This window comes from Schistocerca cancellata, chromosome 5, assembly GCF_023864275.1.
Source record: "Schistocerca cancellata isolate TAMUIC-IGC-003103 chromosome 5, iqSchCanc2.1, whole genome shotgun sequence".
Classification (NCBI taxonomy): Eukaryota; Metazoa; Arthropoda; class Insecta; order Orthoptera; family Acrididae; genus Schistocerca; species Schistocerca cancellata.
In genome coordinates, this window is record NC_064630.1 from 376,874,697 (window position 1) to 376,898,523 (window position 23,827).

The window sequence follows — 23,827 nt, forward strand, 5'->3', positions numbered from 1 at the left end:
GTGTTTTGAAACATCTTTTCAAAAATGGTTCAAATGGCTCTGAGCACTATGGGACTCAACATCTTAGGTCATAAGTCCCCTAGAACTTAGAACTACTTAAACCTAACTAACCGAAGGACATCACACACATCCATGCCCGAGGCAGGATTCGAACCTGCGACCGTAGCAGTCCCGCGGTTCCGGACTGCAGCGCCAGAACCGCTAGACCACCGCGGCCGGCCAAACATCTTTTCAATTTGTGTAATCTATGAATGAAGAGCGATAATACACTCCTGGAAATTGAAATAAGAACACCGTGAATTCATTGTCCCAGGAAGGGCAGACCGCGTGAGACGACGCTTCATCCAGTCCCAAACATGCTCAATGGGGGACAGATCCGGAGATCTTGCTGGCCAGGGTAGTTGACTTACACCTTCTAGAGCACGTTGGGTGGCACGGGATACATGCGGACGTGCATTGTCCTGTTGGAACAGCAAGTTCCCTTGCCGGTCTAGGAATGGTAGAACGATGGGTTCGATGACGGTTTGGATGTACCGTGCACTATTCAGTGTCCCCTCGACGATCACCAGTGGTGTACGGCCAGTGTAGGAGATCGCTCCCCACACCATGATGCCGGGTGTTGGCCCTGTGTGCCTCGGTCGTATGCAGTCCTGATTGTGGCGCTCACCTGCACGGCGCCAAACACGCATACGACCATCATTGGCACCGAGGCGTGAGCGGAAGACGGCCTAACGGTGTGCGGGACCGTAGCCCAGCTTCATGGAGACGGTTGCGAATGGTCCTCGCCGATACCCCAGGAGCAACAGTGTCCCTAATTTGCTGGGAAGTGGCGGTGCGGTCCCCTACGGCACTGCGTAGGATCCTACGGTCTTGGCGTGCATCCGTGCGTCGCTGCGGTCCGGTCCCAGGTCGACGGGCACGTGCACCTTCCGCCGACCACTGGCGGCAACATCGATGTACTGTGGAGACCTCACGCCCCACGTGTTGAGCAATTCGGCGGTACGTCCATCCGGCTTCCCGCATGCCCACTATACGCCCTCGCTCAAAGTCCGTCAACTGCACATACGGTTCACGTCCACGCTGTCGCGGCATGCTACCAGTGTTAAAGACTGCGATGGAGCTCCGTATGCCACGGCAAACTGGCTGACACTGACGGCGGCGGTGCACAAATGCTGCGCAGCTAGCGCCATTCGACGGCCAACACCGCGGTTCCTGGTGTGTCCGCTGTGCCGTGCGTGTGATCATTGCTTGTACAGCCCCCTCGCAGTGTCCGGAGTAAGTATGGTGGGTCTGACACACCGGTGTCAATGTGTTCTTTTTTCCATTTCCAGGAGTGTATCTGCTGCTAGTCAGTCCCCCTTTGTCGGGAACTGAAACAACAATAAAAGGGATGGGGATCATTCGTTTGACGACACAGGTGGTAAATGCGAAAGTCCACTGTCACAAGCGACTTTGACACAGGGAAGATCGTTATGGTCCGGCGCCTGAGGCAAAACACCTCAGAAAGAACGAAGATGATCGACTGTTCTTGTGCTACTTTTGTGAGCATTTGTGGATAGTGACTGACGGACAGTGAAACCATGAGTAGACAACAGAATGTTGGACATCCCTCACCTCAGAACTTCGATGTTAGAGGTTTGCCCACTTCGTAAAGCAGGATAAGAGACTACATGTGGCAGGTCTGACGACAGTATACGATTCTGGTATATGTATAAGTATTTCAGAGCACAAAATTGCTGAACATTGGACTCTACAGCAGACGACCCCCATTGTGTTCACATGTTAACCAAATGCTTCCAATTAAATTTGCAATGGGCAAGGGATCATGAAGATTGGACTGTGGATAAATGGAAATGCTTTGTCTTGTCAGATGAATCACGTTTCTTGCTACACCAGGCCGGTGCACATGTCCAGATTTACAGTCGTTAGTGGGACAAAAAGAGAACTAGCCCACTTTTGATATCAAATTGATATCAAACAAATTATGAAAATTAATTAATTGAACAATTAATTACTCCACCCCCGATGATGGGATGGTTGTTCCCCACCTGGAACATGATTCCCTTCCCCCTTCTGCCCCCACCTCTGGAAATGGTGGGAAGTTAAAAAACGCAGAATTAAAAAAATGCGGGAAATTCAAATTTATCGGTGGGAATAGTAATGTTTTTGTGTTCACCTCAATGTTTAGGGACCAACTGGCCTAGATCACAACACGACCACCACCAGAGGACGCTCTTGGCCCTCCCCACCCCCATCACCACCACATCTCCTATCCTCTCCCTTCCACCATCTGGAAATTGGTGGGAAAAGGACTTAGACTGTGTTGGGCTGCCTGATAATAAGTCTTTATTATTTTTTATACAGAGAGGAATTATGTTTATTTAAGCAATTTGAGTTGCCATTGATCGAGCACTTGACAATAGCTCTATTCAGTTTCGACAATAACTGCTAGATGTGGAGTGGATATTTTCGCTATTAGTCTAGCACTAGAGAGTTGCTCCAGCCAGTGTAGCCTAGTCCTATATGGGAAGTCTGGGTGGTAATAATAATAAGATAGAGAGTTATTACTGAAGTACATGGGAGTAGCCTCCTGCCAGTTTACAAGTGAATAGCTGCTGCTGGGAAGAAAATGACAGGCAATAATAATAATAATATTAGAACAAAAACCCACTGTCCCACTGCGCCTGTAACATCCTGTCCCTATACACTGGAGTCCTGTAACAAAATCATTTGTGAATGAAACACACTTGTACCTACTTACTAGTCGCTCGGTGCATCCTAGCCAACAGAAACAACAGAAACAATATTTAATTAACTTGCCTGAACACGGTATCTCATGACAAAAATGAAAACTGACCAGTCACCTCCAGACACCTCCAGTCACCTCCAGTCTAGTCCAGCGCGATCTGCTGAGTGTAACGTGTAACTGAAGAGCTGGCTGGCTGAGAAACTGTGACTCGAGACAGCCTTCTTAAGCCTCTACTTCCAGTTGCCCGAAAAACTCCCGCCGCCAGCCGTGGCACTATGCGGCGCCACTCGGACTGACTGCAACCCCACGCAGGACATAACGTTCTCCACTTAAAAATTCTGAAACGGGGATGTTGTTTTGTCACTACACATCGAATTTCTCACGTGAAATGTATCTCCCGTTTGTACCAGCTATTTTCGAAGGTAGAACAAATTGGACCGTACAAGCGTCTTCGCATCGCTAAAGTATCGTTACTTGTTGCGAAAATCCTGTACGACACTATGGCATATGCTATATTTCCTCTAAGTATTCTCCCATCAGGCAGAAAATTCTGTTCTTATCTTCCATGTCCTGCATTACAAGACTAGAATATTAAACTCATTTTTGGCTCATGGCAGAGTGCTAACAGCATGCTCTATCTCTGTCACAGGATACCTCCTCACTTTCCCACTCTCTTCAAGTAAACAAATGTCTCACAACATACGAAGTCTCTCAAGGTAACAACACAGAAAATATCGCTGATTTTATTACGATAACCATCTCTCCCTGTATAGGTGGGAGACTGAAATTCCGTTAAAAGATCTCACCGCATCGAAAAACAGTCTGATTACCGCTCCAACTCTTGAATGATATCCGTGGTACTCTCGCTCTCGATTTCACTTGTCTGCTGGCACGTTATTAATATTGAATTGATAGGCTAATTAATCCCCCCACCCTTAAGTAACTTGGTGTCACCCTCGACCGTCGCCTCTCCTGGACCCCCCACATCTGGACGATCCAAGCCAAGGCACGCTCTTGACTCTGTCTCCTCAAGCTCCTTTCCGACCGTACATGGGGTCTGGACCCCTCCACCATCCTCCATACCTATAAATCCCTCAATCATCCTATCCTATGCTGCGCCCACCCTGCCTGGATCTCCGCTCCCTCTACCTTTTACAAGTCCCTTCAGATCCTAGAACTCCATGCTCTTCTCCTCGCCTATCGCATCCGTCTCCACTCCCCCACGCGGATCCTGTACAACCTTTTCCTCGAACTGATACGGATCCTCTACATCTCCCGTAAACTCGATCCTCCTCACCCGCTGGTCTCTCCCATCCACTCCCGCCCCCATCCGCTGCCACACCTGTATTTCCGTGTCCCACCTGCTCTCCGTCTCTCCACTCTCCGTACCCTCTCCCAAGGTGGCCTCCGCAAGCTCCCCCTCCCTGATGATGCCCTCCTCTCCTCCATCTACCCCTCCTATCAACTTTGATCCTCCACCTACCATTTCCTGTGTCCTTTCCTTAGGGCACCCTCTCTCCCTTCTCTCTCCTTCCCTCCATCCTCTCTTCCTCCCCCCTCCACCCCCGGGTTTCCCCACCCCCACCTACCTTCATTCCTCCCCTCCCAACTCCCCTGCCTTTGGCATCTCTGCTCTCCTCTCTCCCTCCTCCACCCCCTTCCTCCCCTCTTGGCAGGCCCCCGGACTCGCACACGCTAAGTGGACATTCGAGTGCCAGAGATCATCGTCATCAGTTTAGTGTCTGTGCCGTCGTGATTGTGATTTAGTATTTTTCGCCGCCACGCTCCTCGTTCACTTGTACCGTCTCGTTCGTCAGTGTTTGTGTGCAGTGCCGACAGTGTTTTTGTGTGTTTTCGTCGAGTGTGAACGGCTTCATGTTTTTTATTTATTGTATCTCCTGTTTTTTAACCTCCGATTTGTTACTTTTCTGTCTCCTTTTTTTTCAATTAATGTATTCTTGTGGCTGAAGAACGGAGTAGATGCAATCCACTGCCAGCCCGCCTTTGTATGAGGTGTACAAATCACAATAAAAGAAAAAAAAGCTAATTAATGAAACTGATTACGAGGGTCAGTTTGCATGCTGAGTAACTTTTTTCTTCAGTCGGATTACATTCGTCATGTAACCGTAACAGACGCTTCCATGACGTCTCTGTAGGCTTCCCACAGCCTGGTTAATCACTTTCTCTGATACCAAAATAGATGGTAAGCATCGTCAAATAGCTGAAGACATCTAATGCTAATTGGATTCTGTCTCTCCGTTGGCTTGTCATGCTGGTAGAAGTAAGTCACTTGGAGTTCTGGTATACTGCTCCCGAACTAATCCTGCTCAGACCTGTTGGTCTAAGGGGGAAGGAGGGGGGGAGAAGGGGGGTTGAAGGATGTTTCTTTCGTGTCTCCATCTCCACGACACCTCCGCCACCAGGCTGCATGTCAACAACTGCCACTGGGTCACGAGCATCCACCACCCGTGCGTCAGGGTTGTAGTGATCCCAGATGAAGACGCACTGTTCCCTGTGCTGGACAGCTGTTAATGACTCCAGACTCGTAAAAGGTGTCCTGTCCTTCTCAGAAGAACTGGATTCATAATGTCGTTGGGGTAAATACCACGGTGTGGAACAATAAGCTACCCCTCATCCTCCCTGCTAAATAAAACATTCTGAGATGTGTTTTCGAAACATCCTGGAAAAGCTGATGACATGAACAATATCAAAATACATGTCTACTGATCGCCACATCCCAAATGCATACGAGTCTGCAGACATAGATGTTCTTCATAATACAGGACTATCGAAGTGTTCCACTTGCCTCCCACCAAATTACGTGGCGGATCATTCGAGAACTCAAATGGTGAGCCCGGGAGGGAAGACGATGTTCTTTTGGAGAACCACTATTGAGAACCGGCATTTGAAGCTGACCGAAGAAGGATTCTACTGCCGCCTAAGTACATTTCGCATAAACACATGAAGATGTTCAAAAATATTCAAATGTGTGTGAAATCTTACGGGACTTAACTGCTAAGGTCATCAGTCCCTAAGCTTACACACTGCTTAACCTAAATTATCCTAAGGACAAACACTCACACCCATGCCCGAGGGAGGACTCGAACCTCTGCCGGGATCAGCCGCTCAGTCCATGACTGCAGCGCCATACACCGCTCGGCTAATCCCGCGCGGCCACATGAAGATAAGATACGAGAAATTAGCGTTCATGGGTAGGCATATGCTCTATTTTGTATATGTCTGTGTCACAGACAGTCCTCCCACTGGTGGATCCACCTTCGGGCTTGGAACACATCTCCATACGTAAGGTGTGATGGAAACATCATCAAAATCTATCCCGGATGCAATGCATTATGAGTCCATCTCTAGACATGGTTTCGTATATAATACATTGTGGGTCCGCCTTCAAACCCTATCCCGGATATAGCATGTTGTGAATCTGCCTCCAATCATCGCTCTGGATATAACATGCAGTAGATCCATCTTCCAACCCTGTCCCGGGTATAGCGTATTGTGGATCCGTCTCTGAACATCTCTCCACATATAATGCATTATGTATGCATGCTCAAACACTAACTCGAGTCTACTCTGGGTCCTGGGAGCCATCAGCGTCACAGGCATACAGAAAATAGAGCAAATGCAATGCAACGTCATAAACAGCAGGTGTCATACACCTCCAGAAAAGGTGTTGGACAGTAGTTTGTACAGAGGCAGAACGACAAGTCTCTCCATTGTTTTAAAAAAAATGGCTTCCGTTGGAAAAAGTTCTCAGGACGAAAGTTATTAATGGAGCGCGGAGATATTGTAGCACGGAGATGTCGTTTCCTGCGCGAGTTGCTAGCAGTGAACCCGGAAAATGTAATATGCATTGACGAAACATGGGTCAACGTGCGTCATGCACGTTCCGTCGCATGGACAGACGGAACTATGAGTGTGCCAACTGGTAAAGGAGGGCGACTAATTATAGTTCACGCTGGCTCTATGAACGGTTTTGTGCCCGGTGCTATGATGATGTTCCACAAAAAAAAAAACTGTCGACTACCAGGAGGAGATGAATTCAGATGCATTCAAAGACTGGTTCGTTACTCGTCTGCTACCAAACGTAAGTTCTGGTAGTGTTTTTGTAATGGACAATGCGCAGTACCATTCTGTACAATTAAATAAGGCACCAACACCTGCTACAGGGAGAGACGAAACAGTCAGCTCGTTGGAAGATAATAAAATAGACTTTGAACAGAATATGTGGAAGGCCGGAGTTCTGGAATTAGTGAAACGATACAAGCCACAGAAGACGCATTATGTGATTGATACATTAACAGAGAATCACGGCCACAAAGTTATACGTCACCTACCGTACCACTGTCATTACAACGCAATTGAACTCATCTGGACTCAAATAAAAGCAGATGTTGCGGAGTGAAACAAAACCTTTACGTTGTGAGACACAGAGAGGCTGGTAAATGAGGCTGTCATACGAATAACGTCAGAAAATTGGAAGAACGTCGTGAAGCACGAGTAGAAAGAGGTTACAAGGTCAAACATAGAAGAAGGTGTAAGAGAAGACTCCATTCATAATATTGTAATTACTTTATCCGACGATGAGGACAGCAGCAGTGAAGATACCGAAGACTATGTGATCGTGACGAGAGATGACCAATCAGATGATGATGATGATCTTGGCATTTCTGTTCTCCCGCTCGAAAAATATAGGTAATGTCCTTATTCGATAATTTACATGTAACATTTGTGCAGTTTGCTTTACCTTGTAAATATTGAAAATCTGACTGTGTGTAATTTTTATTTTTGCTGGAACGATAGTCATGGTAATTTTTTTAATGATGTTACCGCCGTTTGAAGGTAACAATTTTTATTTTATTGTTATACGATTCAGAGTTCGGCCATAGGCCATTTTCAAGAACAGTAACTTATTTATGTCAAAAGATATCAGACTGGTATGAAATAAAGCGAAATCTGAACCACATAACAATAAAATAAAAATTGTACCAGTGTAAGTAGGCTGTGCTGTGTGCAGTCTGTGGCTAGTTTGCATTGTTGTCTGCCATTGTAGTGTTGGGCAGCTGGATGTTAACAGCGCGTAGCGTTGCGCAGTTGGAGGTGAGCCGCCAGCAGTGGTGGATATGGAGAGAGAGATGGCGGAGTTTGGAAATTTGTAAGACTGGATGTCATGAACATGTATATTATGGTTTTTCATAGTAAGTAGGCTGTGCTGTGTGCAGTCTGTGGCTAGTTTGCATTGTTGTCTGCCATTGTAGTGTTGGGCAGCTGGATGTTAACAGCGCATAGCGTTGCGCAGTTGGAGGTGAGCCGCCAGCAGTGGTGGATGTGGGGAGAGAGGTGGCGGAGTTTGGAAATTTGTAAGACTGGATGTCATGAACGTGTATATTATGGTTTTTCAACACTATTAAGGTAAATACATTGTTTGTTCTCTATTAAAATCTTTCATTTGCTAACTATGCCTACTAGTAGTTAGTGCCTTCCGTAGTTTGAATCTTTTATTTAGCTGGCAGTAGTGGCGCTCGCTGTTTTGCAGTAGCTTGAGTAACGAAGATTTTTGTGAGGTAAGTGATTTGTGAAAGGTACAGGTTAATGTTAGTCAGGGCCATTCCTTTGTAGGGATTTCTGAAAGTCAGATTGCGTTGCGCTAAACAAATATTCTGTGTCAGTTTAAGCACAGTTCTGTATAATTGTTATAAGGGGACGTTTCACCAGTCAAATGGCTGCAACATCATTAAAGAAAATATTTATACAGTGTGTGTTTGTGTAAGGTGAGAAACACTGGTAGCACATGTGAAAAAATATTCCATCACGGAACACAATGGTCAGGAGAATGCTGCCCCTACAGGAATGCTGCAATGAATAACGCGGCATTTTTAGGTTCTGAAGGAGCCGAGTGTTACCGCGGGCCGAAGAGTGGGGCGGGAAGGTCTGTCACTACGCTCCCCCCGTCGCTGGCTTGCTGCACGTCCGTGTCAAATACTGGAAACTGTGCTGCCATCTGTCAGAGCTCTTCTCTTGACGTAAGGAGCGTAGTCATTCTCCTTCCTATTTAACTTGCAAATAGAGCGAGGGAAAAAAAAAACTACTTATGTGCTTCCCTATGAATGCTAATTTCTCGTATCTTGTCTTCCTGGCCGTTATGGGAAATGTACTTTGGTGGCAGTAAAATCCTTCTGCGGTCAGATTCAAATGCTGGTTCTCAATAGCGTTCCTCAAAAATAACATTGTCTTCCCTCCAGCGATTCCCATTTGAGTCACTGCTGATATGCCCAAACGTCCCCCTCCTGTTCATCTTCTCCAGTTCGCTGATGACACCGCCTTCCTAGCCCTTTATCCTACCCTTCAACGGTCCCAACGTACCCTCCAAACACACCTTGACCAATTCACCGCTTGGTGCAACCAGTGGTTCCTCCGTGTTAATCCCTCCAAAACCCAGGCGATCATCATAGGCCGCACACCTGCTCCTTCCGCCTCCATGATTTCTACCTCACCATTTATGGCCATCCTATCCACCTCACTCCTATCCTCAAATACCTTGGCCTCACACTTGACCGCCACCTCACCTGGACTCCCCACCTCCTTACCATCCAAAACAAAGCTCACAACCGCCTCCGACTCCTGAAACTGCTGTCCGGCCAGACGTGGGGTCTACATCCTTCCACCATCCTTCACACCTACAAATCCTTGATCCGCCCCATCCTCTGTTATGCCAGTGTAGCTTGGATTTCCGCCCTTCCCCGGTTCTATAACGCCCTCCAAATCCTCGAACGCCATGTGTTCCGCCTCGCCTTCCACATCCGCCTTCTGTCCCCCACGCACATCCTCTACGACCTCATCCCCTTCCCCCACCTTCTCCTTTTCCTTGAACACATCAGAACACTATATATTGTCCGCTGCCTTGATCCCCCTCATCCCCTGGTGTCTCCCTTCCTCTCCACCCCCAACCAGTTGCCGCACCAAACCGTTGTGTCCCACCCTCTCTCCATCTCCACACCCTTCATCTCCTTTCCCAATGCAACTTCCACCATCTACCCCTCCCATATGATGAGTTTCGCCCTGACATCTACCCTTCCTCCCAACTCTAACCCCATCTTCCTGCCTCCTCCTCAGTGCTCCCTCTCGTCCCCTTCCCTCCTCCTGAGCGGCTTCCCCCTCCTACTCTCCCTCCATCTCTTGTGCCTCCTTTCAGTGTCTCTGCACTCCCTCCTGCCCTGTTTTCCCTCTTCTTCTCCCGCCCCACGTGTCTCCTGCCTCTTCGTGCACCCACTGATGCCCCTCCTCTCTTCATCCCGCCACTTCCCCTGTTGCCCCTTGCTCTCCCCTGCTTTTCCATCCTCTCTGCCCTTTCCCTCGGCAGGTCCCGCCAGGCAGTTTTATTCTTCGTCGTGTGTGCTCCAAGTGGGTTTTAAGTGAGTTGTTCTGGAGTGTTTTTACTACTGTGGCCGACTTTTAACGTGTGCATGTCCATTCAGTGTCTTCTCTGAGTTTTGAAGAATCGCCAACTGTGTTTTTTTACTTTTTGGTGACTTTTTTTAACTGTCCTCCATGAACGTCTCTGTGTTAGTCTATATTTTTTACCTCCATTTCCTCCCATTATTCTGTTTTAAGTTCCCCTTTATCGCCTTATGTATGTACCATTTTATTCTTATTTTAAGTTCATGTCCCTCAGCTGAAGAGTAGCGGATTGTATCGCTGACAGCCCTCCCCTGCCCATATGGGGCGGGGAAATGAAATCACAATAAAGAAAAAAAATGAGTTCTCGAAGCATCCTCCCACTAATTTGGTGGGGGCCAATAGCAATGCTTCAATAAGGCTGTATTATGAGGAAAACCTAGGTCTGCAACCTCACATGCATTTGGGGTGTGGCAGTCAGTAGACAGGTATTTTGTTACTGTTCACTGCGTCAACCTTTGTGGGTTGTTTGAAAACACATCTGAAAAAATTTCAGTTTGCAGGAGGGATGAGGGGTAGCATATTGTTCAACATCCTGGTATTTACCCCAGCGAAATTTAAGTGTCCAGTCCTGAGAAAGACAGAGGGTCCTAGCGAGTCTGGAGTCATTAACAGCTGTCCAACACAGCGAGCAGTGCGTCTGGGATTGGTACAGCCCTGACGTGCAGATGAATGTTCGTGACCCAGTGGTAGCTCTTGACATGCAATCTGGTAGTAGAGGCGTTGTGGGGGTGGAGACGAGAAAGAAACATCCTACAACTCCCCATAGACCGACAGATCTCAGCAGGATTAGTTCTGCGTTCGAAGTGACTTACTTCTGCCAGCATGATAAGCCAACTGAGAGACAGAAACCAATTAGTGTTGGATGCCTTAATCTATTTGACGATGGTTACCAGCCATTTTTGTGTCAGAGGAAGTGGCTACCTAATCTGTGGGGAGCCCACAGAGATATCGTGGAAGCAGCTGTACGGTTACGTGACGAATGTAATCCGACTGCAGGAAAAAAGTTACTCAGCATGGAAACTGACTCTCGCAATCAGTTTCCTTAATTAGCCTATCAATTCGATATCAATAACGTACCAGCGGACAAGTGAAAGCGAGAGAGAGAGTACCATGGATATTATTCAAGAGTTGGAACGGTAATCAGACTGTTTTTTGTCACGGCGAGATCTTCTAATGGAATTTCAGGTTCCCACCTATACAGCGAGAGATGGTCATCGTAATGAAATCAGCAGTATTATGGAATATATAAAGAGATACATAGAATAAACCTGATATTTACAACTTCTTTGTGTTGTTGCCTCGAGAGACTTCGTATGTTGTGAGACATTTGTTTACTTTAAGAGAGTAGGAAAGTGAGGAGGCATCCTGTGACAGAGATAGTAACGTGCTGTTAGCACTCTGTCATGAGCCAAAAATGAGTTTAATATTCTAGTCTTGTAATGCAGGCATGGCAGATAAGAGCATAATTTTCTGCCTGATGGGAGAATACTTAGAGGAAATATAGCATAAGCCATAGTGTTGTATAGGATTTCCGCAACAAGTAACGACACTTTAGCGATGTGAAACGCATGTACGGTAAAAGTTGTTCTGTCTTCGAAAATAGCTGGTACAAATGGGAGGAATCTACATTTCACGTGAGAAATTCTATGTGTAGTGACAAAACAACATCCTCGTTTCAGAATTTTTAAGTGGAGAAGACTATGTCCTGGGTGGGATTGCAGTCAGTCCGAGTCGCGCCGCACTCTGCCACGGCTGGCGGCGGGAGTGTTCGGGCAACTAGAAGTAGAGGCTTAAGAAGGCTGGCGAGAGCCACAGTTTCTCAGCCAGCCGGCTCTTCAGATACACGTTACACTCAGTAGATGGCGCTGGACTAGACTGGAGGAGACTGGTCAGTTTTCATTTTCGTCTCGAGATACCGTGTTCAGGTAAGTTATTGAGCACTCCCTTCATAAAAAATATTGTACGATATATTTTCCGATGTTTCTGTTGGCTAGTATGCACCGAGCGACTCGTAAGTAGGTACAAGTGTGTTTCATTCACAAATGATTTTGTTACAGGAGTCCAGTATATAGGGGTAGGATGCTACAGGCGCAGTGTTCCCCCACCCCCACCCCCCCCACCCCCACCCCCACCCCCACCCCCACCTGCTCTCGGGTGTGGTATGTCGTATTTGTGCCAACTTTTAGCGCAGTGTCTACGTGAGTGTTCAGTGTTGTGCGTCCTTCCACAGTGTTGCGAACAGAAATCATTCCGCCGCTGGGTGTGCTTTTTATATCTCTTGCGAACAGAATGCAGACTGTAGCCATGCTTTTTTAATTGTCTGTCTATTATTTTTCTGCTTCCTGTGTATTTTATTAGCTTCATCGACCCTGTGTTTTATGTTTTACGCTCCAGAATTTTCTGCCATTTTTACCTTTAAGTCACCGATTTTATCGCCAACTGTTATTATTTTTTATTATCTTCATCTTTTTAAAACAAATTCTGTAGGCTGAAGAGCGGCGTAATAAGCTGCTGCCAGCCCGCCCCCTTTAGGGGGAATCGAAACTCAATAAAGGAAAAAAAAAAAAAAACAGGCACAGTGGAACAGTGAACTGCTGTTCTATTATTAGCCATTATTAGCCCCCTAGCGGCAGCTATTCACTTGTAGACGGGCAGGAGGCTACTCCCATCTACTTCAGTAATAACTTTGTCCTATTGTTCTTATCACCCTTCGCTTATAGGTCTACTGGCTACACTGGCTGGAGCAACTCTCCAGTGTTAGGCTAATACCGAAAATATCCACTCCACATCTGGCAGTTATTGTCGAAAATGAATGGAGCTAGCCGGCCAGGGTGGCCGAGCGGTTCTAGGCGCTACAGTCTGGAACCGCGCGACCGCTACGGTCTCAGGTTCGAATCTTGCCTCGGGCATGGATGTGTGTGATGTCCTTAGGTTAGTTAGGTTTAAGTAGTTCTAAGTTCTAGGGGACTGATGACCTCAGAAGTTAAGTCCCATAGTGCTCAGAACCATTTTTTTAATGGAGCTATTGTTTGGTGCTCGATGAATGGCAACTCAAATTGCTTAAATAAACGAAATAACGCTCTGTGTAAAAAATATTAAAGACTTACTTTCATGCTATCAGGCAGCCCAGCACATTCTAAGTCCTTTTCCCACCAACATCCATATGGGGGAGGGGAGAGGACAGGAGATGTGGTGCTGATTGGGGCGGGGAGGACCAAGAGCGTCCTCTGGTGGTGGTCGTGTTGTGATCTAGGTCAGCTGGTCCCTGAACCTTGAGGTGAACACACAAAAGTTAATATGTTGTGGGTTGGCAGGAGAGTCAACACCGGTTTTGAGAGGAAGCCGAAAGGCACGCGTTTTAGCTCACGCGGTCGGGCGTGAGGTCTGGAACAGGACAAGAAAATTAGACTGTAGAAAAAACTGACGTAGCTGGTGGAATACTTAACTTCAATCCATAAATGGTGAACGTCGCTCTTGACGGTACATGTTTTACAGCATCAATAGTATCTGGTAATGGCGCCTTGCTAGGTCGTAGCAAATGACGTAGCTGAAGGCTATGCTAACTATTGTCTCGGCAAATGAGAGCGTATTTTGTCAGTGAACCATCGCTAGCAAAGTCGGTTGTACCACTGGGGCGAGTGCTAGGAAGTCTCTCTAGACCTGCCGTGTGGCGGCGCTCGGTCTGCAACCACTGATAGTGGCGCGACACGCGGGTCCGACGTATACTAACGGACCGCGGCCGATTTAAAGGCTACCACCTAGCAAGTGTGGTGCCCCACCCCCAAATTCTATCAGTCCCTCCAGATCCTTGAGCGTCATGCACTCCGCCTCGCCTTCCGTATCTGCCTCCCGTCCCCCATGCGGATCCTCTATGATCTCATTCCTTTCCCCCATCTGCTCCTATTCCTCGAACATATCCGCATCCTCTACACCTCCCGCCGTCTTGAACCCCCTCACCCCTTGGTTGCTCCTCTCCTCTCCCATCCCCGCCCCCTGCCACGTCTTCACCGTTGTGTCCCCCCTACCCTCCATCTCTACACCCTCCATCTCTACACCCTCCATCGCCTTTCCCAAGGTGGCTTCCGTCAACTCCCCCTCCCGGATGACGCCCTCTCTCCCTCCATTTATCCTTCCTATCAACTCTGATCCTCCCTCCCCCTCCTTTCCTCTGTCCTTTCCCTGGGCTCCCTCTTTCCCCCCCCCCTTCCGTCCTGTTTCCTCCCCACTAAACCTCTCCCTACCTCCTTTCTCCCCCCCAGTCCTTTTGTATTCCCCTCCTCTGCCTACCCCCCTCCCTGCCGCGTCTGCCCACCACTCCTCTTGTGGGTCCTCATCCTCCATCAGCTCCTTTCCCGATTCCCCCCCTGCGCTTTTACTCTCCTTTCCCCCCTTTTTTGTTTTCCCCTCTTCTGTCCAGTTTCCCCCCACCTGCTCTCGACTGTGGTGTCACATTTGCCAACTTTTTCGTGCAGTGTTCCAGTGACTATTCAGTGTTGTTTGTCTTTCTCGTGTTGTGAACAGAAACCATGCTGTCGCTGGGTGTGAATTTTATGTCTTTTGCGAACAGAATCCAGACTGTCGCCGTGTTTTTTAATTCTCTATTGTTTTCCCTGTCTGCTCCGTATGTATTTTTATTAGCATCATCATCCCTCTGTTGTTTGTTTTAAGTTCCACGATTTCTTTTCGCCTTGTTACTCTCTAAGTCCCCGATTTTATCGCCTGTTTTTTATTATTATATGTTCTCCTGATCTTTGTCACAAAATCTGTAGGCTGAAGAGCGGCGTACTAAGCTGCTGCCAGCCCGCCCCCTTCGGGGGGAATTGAAATTCAATAAAGGAAAAAAAAAAAAAAAAAGTGTGGTGTCTCGCGGTGACACCACATAATATTCCCGCCAATAAATTTGAATTTCCCGAATTTTTTAATTCCGCCATTTTTTTAATTTCCCACCATTTCCAGAGGTGGGGGTAGAGGGGGGAGAGAAGGAATCATGTTCCAGGTGGGGAAAACCCATGTCATCATCAGGGGGTGGGGATAATTAATTGATCAATTTCATTAATTTGCATTATTGTAAGGGGCTTTCAAAAAGTAACGAGCCAGAGGTATAATTACAGAAACCAGTATCTGTATGTTAGAAATATTGACCCTGGCTGTTGAGACACTTGTCCCACTGTGACACAAGGCGGTGAATGGCTGTCTCATAAAATTCGCAGAGCTGCAATGTTAACCAGTTTCGCACGTACAGCTGGACGTCGTCGTCCACATGAATGCAAGAAAGGTTATGCTGACGTTATTCTTTGACTAAGATGGCCCCCTTCTGATTCACTTCCTGCATCACGGGACAACAGTGACTGTCCAGCGTTACTCGCAAACCTTGATCACCCTTCGCCAACCGATCTAATTAAAACGACCTGGCAATCTCGCCTGTGAGGTCATTCTGCTCCACGACAATGCAAAGCCTCGTATGGCCAACACAGTCGCGGCACTCCTTCATAAATCCAAATGGGAGGTTCTCGGTCGCCCTCCATACAGTCCGGACTTCTCTCCCTGTGATTATACCATTTTAGTCCCGTTAAAAGGCTCTGAGGGGCAAACGATTCACCTCGAACGACGACGTCCAGCTGTACGTGCGGAACTGGTTAACATTGCAGCCCTGCGAATTTTATGAGACAGCCATTCACCGCCTTGTGTCACAGTGGGACAAGTGTCTTAACAGCCAGGGTCAATACTTCTAACATAAAGATACTGGTTTCTCTGTAATTATGCCTCCAGCTCGTTTCTTTTTGAACGCCCCTTATAGTTTGATTTCAATTTCATATCTTAGGTAGACTTGTTCTCTTTTTCTCCCACTACTACAGTCATCCATGCCTGCGTGCTTGAAACATTCACCATGCCACATATGCAGGACAGTAGTGACAGAATTATGCTATGGAGGAGTCACTTGAGCTTCCATGAGGCCTATGGCAGTAATCAAAGGCACCATGACAGCTGTGTATTACGTGACCGTGACCATTTGAATCTCATAATGCTTGATGTCTTCCCAACAACTATGGCGTCTTCCAGGAGGATAACTGTCAGCGTCGTGTGGCCAGAACCGTGCTATAGTGGTATCATATGAACGACAGAGAACTCACATAGATGCACTGGCCGCCAAATTCTCCTGCTCTGAACTCGATAGCACACTTCTGGCATGCCGTCAGGTACCAGCACTGACAAACCACCAGCCTATACTTGCGGTATTTGGGTGACCTGTGTTTACATATTTGGTGCCATACACTTCAGAAGACCTACCAAGAACTTGTTCAGTACAGGCCACGCAGGATGGCTCGTGTTTTTGTGTTCAAAAGATAAAAACGCTATTAAGCAGCTGCATATAATGCTTTGCTTCATCTGTGTATTTCAAAAGTGATGTACTTCAAAGAAATGAAAATTTTATAGGAACTCAAATTGTGACTAATCTGCTTGATTCTGATTCCTGAAGTCTACATTTTGGCACGTGGTTCAGCTTTTATGTTCTAAATACGGATGTGGAAGTATAATTTCCTTTAGGCTTTGGAGTCAAGTCAGTTTGGCGAAAACCCCACGACTTGTGGATTGTCATTAAAAAAATAAACAGAAATTATTCCATTTGATGTACAAAACTAAACAAACTATTATATAATCGCAGGAGTAGAGGATCAAGAAGAGTTCTCGGTAGAAAAGTTCTTACTTGAGCATCGACTTTTCCCAGAATCACTGATGCCAGCATCCAGCCCTCCGTGAATGATGTTATTCCCAGAGTCTGCTCATCCCGTCCCCTTCCTGCCTTTCCATAACCAATGGCATTACACGTATTTGCAAAGACACCACCAGGATCCGGAGCACCAATAGCGTGCAGACTAACCCCTTCCACCCGACCATTTGAGCAATTTTAATTTTTATAGTTCAATTTCGTATGCACAATCATTTACCACCGACACGTCTAGCCAGTATGAAGTGCCACCAGCAGCAGCAGCTATCAGTAAGTATTCATCTGTCTCTAATTATTATTGTTATGTGTGTTTGTTTCATTATTGTCACAGATGAAGGCATGAAGAAGTTCCTACCTAAACCACAGTTGCAGCAGTCACTGTCCACAGGATTTCTTCTCGACCATTCAAATCCAGCGTCGTTTGACTATGTCGTAGTACAGCCACATCAGCAGCAGCTACCAGAACCTGAGTTTCAGCTAAGAGCTAGCAGAATACTGCTATTCATGTAGGTATGAAACGAGGGTTATTATACTTTCAGCTACCTAGTTTCGTTTACTTTTCATGGTCACCCAAATGCCTGCTTCCTATACCTGTAGATCATCATAAATAGGAGACTACTTTTGGATTTTTTGGCAGGGTAGAAATACGAAAACAAATTGTAGGATGTGAGGTCCGCCAGTTATGCAAAACACCGTTTTTCTCAGCACCCAAACATGTTTCAGCACCACTGTGCCATCATCAGTGGGTTATTCTGTAATGTGAACATTTTTATTAAATGATACAAAATTATGTGGATGTTTAGTTCAAACAATAGTTCGTTTCTTTTTGTTAGTACTTTTACATTTGGTGTGCATGATTTTTCCGGATCACTTGTGTATTATTTACTACAGGTAGCTTTTCATCTGCAACCAAGCAATGTTGATGAGAAATTTTACTGGGAGTTAACCTATCATCTAGAATGTAATTTAGTTTGTCGTGATATTTCGCGCCTATATTCGTGTTTACTTACGTTTTCGTGTGGCAAGCCCTTTTATTCTTCGCATCATCATGAGGTGTCGTGATGCACACGTAAATATAACACGCATAAATAAAACGGAAACCCACTGACGACGGCACAGTGGTGCTAAAACATGTTTGGGTACCGAGAAAAAACGGTATTTTGCATAACTGGCGGTCCTAAAATCCTATAATTTTAACTGAAAACACGGTCAACACAAGGAGTTGCAAATCCAAAGTGACGAAAACAAATGTTCTTGTACAAAAGTGTTATTAAATTCTACGTATATGAGTACATTTACATATCGAAAACAACCTCTTCATTATTTTTGTTTGATATAGTTTCAATAACGTCCAGCATAATTTTCAGCTTGTCCCCAGCCACAGCGGCAATTGTCGACAGCCTATAATCTAATGCTGGCGGTACTACTGGCCCAGGACACAGAGGTGTTCAACGACCTACTATTGCCTGAACCACAGAAGAAGCAGTCTACATCGAAACACACACACACACACACACACACACACACACACACACACACACATACATACACACTTGGCGCAACTGCAGCGTATATGCTGATGTAACACTGGCATTATGCCTCTATAAAACTTACACTGGTGTGTACACCACAATTACACCACTGTTACACCGTTGCTAAACGTATTGAGTAAGTACCACCACAATATCCGCAAGCAATGTTATTTCTTAGTTATTAAGGAAAAAAAGAACCAGTGTACCAAATGCAAAACATCATCTACCATCCACAATCATGTACTGTTGCTCTCAGCCAAAAGCTTTGGGGCTCTGCTGCTCTCAAGCAGTTTCCTCTCTGCTTTAGCTCCGTGCTCTGTAGTGAGAGGATGAGCGTGTGGGTATCGAGATCGAAGTCATTGCTATTAAAAAAGCATGCCTGACGCTGTCTTCCATGCACATCTACATTAAGCACATTAAATATTCGACTGGATTTCCATTTCTGCAAATATCAGCCTTTCCCTACACACATACTGTAGCTTGTCAGGACATTCTGTCTACTGGTTGTATCAGACTGCAGGTCTTAAGCAAAAGAATCAGTCTATCAAATGCAAACAATTATCTACTCATATATATTGGTAATTATTTAACCAGAAAATCGATACACTGTTGTATCACACCTTGCAGCATATGACTGATCTATTTTGTGTCTTAAGCTTCGATTTATAGCTACAGTATTAACACTACAGACGATGAGAAAGAACATCTATTACTGCACTGCAGGTGCAGTGTAAAAAATATGAAGTCAGAATGTTCACTTAAAAAGTGATGGAATAGGACAAAATTTATTCGTAAAAAATAATTTGGGGGAATTAGCTGCCTGCCATTAAGGAAATACAATTAGGGAAACCGCCTACACAACAAAGAAAGACAAATTTTTGCTTCTTGCCAAAGAGTCGATGCATATTCTGTGAGCATGACAACCACCAATCTTTTACATCCTCACACAGTAAAGTAATACCTAAAGCAAAACAAACAGATCCATGGACCAACAACATGTTTTATCCTGTCACACAATACCCCTGCCAAATGTGCAGGACACAGGTTGTCGATGTCACGATCACCACACACACACCAAAATTACCAGATGAGCCACCTAGATAGGTAAGAAAAAAGTCATCAGACTATTAGAATAACACATGCACTACACCTTAATGCATACCACTGACTTAAAATAGAGAGAGACTGTACAGAACCAGTACGTCATGTAGCCTGAATGCATTCCACAGCCGGCCGATGTGGCCGAGCGGTTCTAGGCGCTACAGTCTGAAACGCGCGACCGCTACGGTCGCGGGTTCGAATCCTGCCTCAGGCATGGGTGTGTGTGATGTCCTTAGGTAAGTTAGGTTTAAGTAGTTCCAAGTTCTAGGGGACTGATGACCTCAGAGAGAGAGAGAGAGAGAGAGAGAGAGATGTCACTAGCCTTGACAATGAGTGCCAGATTCATACAGGCCTGGCACAGGTCTTGATGCAGTCTGTTCAGAATAGCAGTGCAGAATAACAGAAAGTATTATGCTTTAGTGGCGGTGTTGCATCGCAGACCACATAAATCACGGTAAATATATCATATGTGAGCAGAATCAGCTAGGGTTTCAGTCTGGTTGTTGTTCAGACATATGTATATGTAAACCATGGATTGGTTTTCCAACCCCACAGTAACAAATAAAGGCTTCCACAGGCTTTCCCTGTGGTAATTATACCTACATCTATTAATCCAATATGATAGTTATCCCAGACTGACGAATCAATTATGTATTTCCTGCACACCACAAAAATCCAAAACGTGTTATGCATATGATAAATAATTATACAGGGTCGTCCATTGATAATCACCGCGCCAAATACCTCACGAAATAAGCATCAAACGAAAAAACTAGAAAGAACGAAACTCGTCTTGCTTGAAGGGGGTTGGCCAGCTAGATGGCGCTGCCATAGGTCAAACGGACATCAACTGCGCTTTTTAAATAGGAACCCCCATTTTTATTACATATTCGTGTAGTACGTAAAGAAATATGAATGTTTTAGTTGGACCACTTCTTTCGCTTTGTGAAAGATAGTGCTGTAATAGTCACACGTAACATTCCGCCAGTGTGGACGGTGTTTGCTTCGTGATACATTACCCGTGTTAAAATGGACCGTTCACCAATTGCGGGAAAGGTCGATATCGTGCTGATGTATGGCTGTTGTGATCAAAATGCCCAACGGTCGTGTGCTATGTATGTTGCTCGGTATTCTGGACGACATCATCCAAGTGTCCAGACCGTTCGCCGGATAGTTACGTTATTTAAGGAAACAGGAAGTGTTCAGCCACATGTGAAACGTTAACCATGACCTGCAACAAATGATGATGCTCAAGTAGGTGTTTTAGCTGCTGTCGCGGCTAATCCGCACATCAGTAGCAGACAAATTGTGCGACAATCGGGAATCTCACATACGTCGGTGTTGAGAATCCTACATCAACAGCGATTGCACGCGTACCATATTTCTATGCACCAGGAATTGCATGGCGACGACTTTGAACGTCGTGTACAGTTCTGCCACTGGGCACAAGAGAAGTTACGGGACGATAACATATTTTTTGCACGCGTTCTATTTAGCGACGAAGCGTCATTCACCAACAGCGGTAACGTAAACCGGCATAATATGCACTATTGGGCAAAGGAAAATCCACGATGGCTGCGACAAGTGGAACATCAGCGACCTTGGCGTGTTAATGTATGGTGCGGCATTATGGGAGGAAGGATAATTGTCCCCCATTTTAACGATGGCAATCTAAATGGTGCAATGTATGCTGATTTCCTACGTAATGTTCTAACGATGATACTGCAAGATGTTTCACTGCATGACAGAATGGCGATGTACTTCCAACATGATGGATGTCTGGCACATAGCTCGCGTGCGGTTGAAGCGGTATTGAATAGCACATTTCATGACAGGTGGATTGGTCGTCGAAGCACCATACCATGGCCCGCACGTTCACCGGATCTGACGTCCCCGGATTTCTTTCTGTGGGAGAGTTGAAGGATATTTGCTATCGTGATTCACCGACAACGCCTGACAACATGCGTCAGCGCACTGTCAATGCATGTGCGAACATTACGGAAGGCGAACTACTCGATGTTGAGATGAATGTCGTTACACGTATTGACGGACATCATTTTGAGCATTTATTGCATTAATGTGGTATTTACAGGTAATCACACTGTAACAGCATGCGTTCTCAGAAATGATAAGTTCACAAAGGTACATGTATCACATTGGAACAACCGAAATAAAATGTTCAAACGTACCTACGTTCTGTAGTTTTAAAAAACCTACCTGTTACCAACTGTTCGTCTAAAATTGTGAGCCATGTGTTTGTGACTATTACAGCGCCATCTGTCACAAAGCGAAAAAAGTGGTCCAACTAAAACATTCATATTTCTTTACGTACTACACGAATATATAATAAAAATGGGGGTTCCTATTTAAAAAAAACGCAGTTGATATCCGTTTGACGTATGGCAGCGCCATCTAGCGGACAACCATAGCGCCATCTGGTTTCCCCCTTCAAGCTAGACAAGTTTCGTTCTTTGTAGTTTTTTCGTTTGACGCTTATTTCGTGAGATATTTGGCCCGGTCACGATCAATGGACCACCATGTAGATTGGATCGAACATGATGGATAATTGCAGGCATTTTTATGAATGCATACTGACATTAGCATAGCGCGATGGCACTGTAATTGCATTTACACATATAATGTTTACCTGGTTGTAGCTTTAGAGCACTATGTTAAAACATCAAAAACTTACATCATGGCCATGTGGCTAGCTTATAAGCTCTTAATAGATAATGCGTTAAGTCTGTTCGGCACATTGACTCCTTTAGGTATCTACATCTTTGCCATCAAGACACTGAGGTCTCTCGATATATACAGCTATTCTTTCCGCTCCTCTTACTAGGGTCTGTCCTTATTCTTAACATTAGTAAAGAAAAACTGCTGGGAAGGTAGTGCTTTTGCCAGCCTTAGTAACCGCAAATAATAAAATATGTTGCCCGGGATATGTGACGTTGGAAGTAGTGTCAAGCGTAACCAGCGTAAAAAGTGGTGGAACAGACTAAAAAGCAAGTGTAAAAAACATTGCTGGAATTAGCTACTTGATACATGTCCTTTTTGCACAGCTGCCTTTAAAACGATTAGGGACACTGCCTCCACTAGAAAGAAATACAAACTTTTCCTTCACTCCAAAAAGCTGATGCGTTTAGAGGTAAAAAAAGGGTCAGGAGATTTACTGTGACGCTGCAGTGTGTATGCCTGTGACGTTACAGCATTTTCCGCAATGTGGTGGTAATAATTAACGTAAGATACTTTGACGTTGCAGTGTGTGCGTTGGAGAGTGTGTGTGTGTGTGTGTGTGTGTGTGTGTGTGTGTGTGTGTGTGTGTGTGTGTGTGTGTTTTAATTCTACAATAAACATTAGTCCTCTAGGCGAAATGTGTGCGCAACTGAAATATAATGGTATCCTATATTAACTTCTTTAACGTCTTTTGTTTTTAGCAGCAAAGTACTGGATATTTTGTGTAAGCACTCCACAAACATCGGTATAACATATTTACATTAAATATTTGACTACTGTGAATATAGTTTAGCGATCATGTATATAGGATTATTTGTTCAACGTCATATCTATTAGGCAGCTCACATTTTTTGTTATCCCTATATACATGCATTTCTATTAAGTCGGAGTTTGCTAAATAGGATGTCGTGTGTAAACTAACACCATTGCCACTACGCTAGTGCTATATTAAAGCAGCACGAGTATCTCAGTACCGTCAAGAAATTTTATTTCGTAGGTCTTAAGCAAAAAAGAACCATTATACCAAACACAAACTACACTCCTGGAAATTGAAATAAGAACACCGTGAATTCATTGTCCCAGTAAGGGGAAACTTTATTGACACATTCCTGGGGTCAGATACATCACATGATCATCCTGACAGAACCACAGGCACATAGACACAGGCAACAGAGCATGCACAATGTCGGCACTAGTACAGTGTATATCCACCTTTCGCAGCAATGCAGGCTGCTATTCTCCCATGGAGACGATCGTAGAGATGCTGGACGTAGTCCTGTGGAACGGCTTGCCATGCCATTTCCACCTGGCGCCTCAGTTGGCCCAGCGTTCGTGCTGGACGTGAAGACCGCGTGAGACGACGCTTCATCCAGTTCCAAACATGCTCAATGGGGGACAGATCCGGAGATCTTGCTGGCCAGGGTAGTTGACTTACACCTTCTAGAGCACGTTGGGTGGCACGGGATACATGCGGACGTGCATTGTCCTGTTGGAACAGTAAGTTCCCTT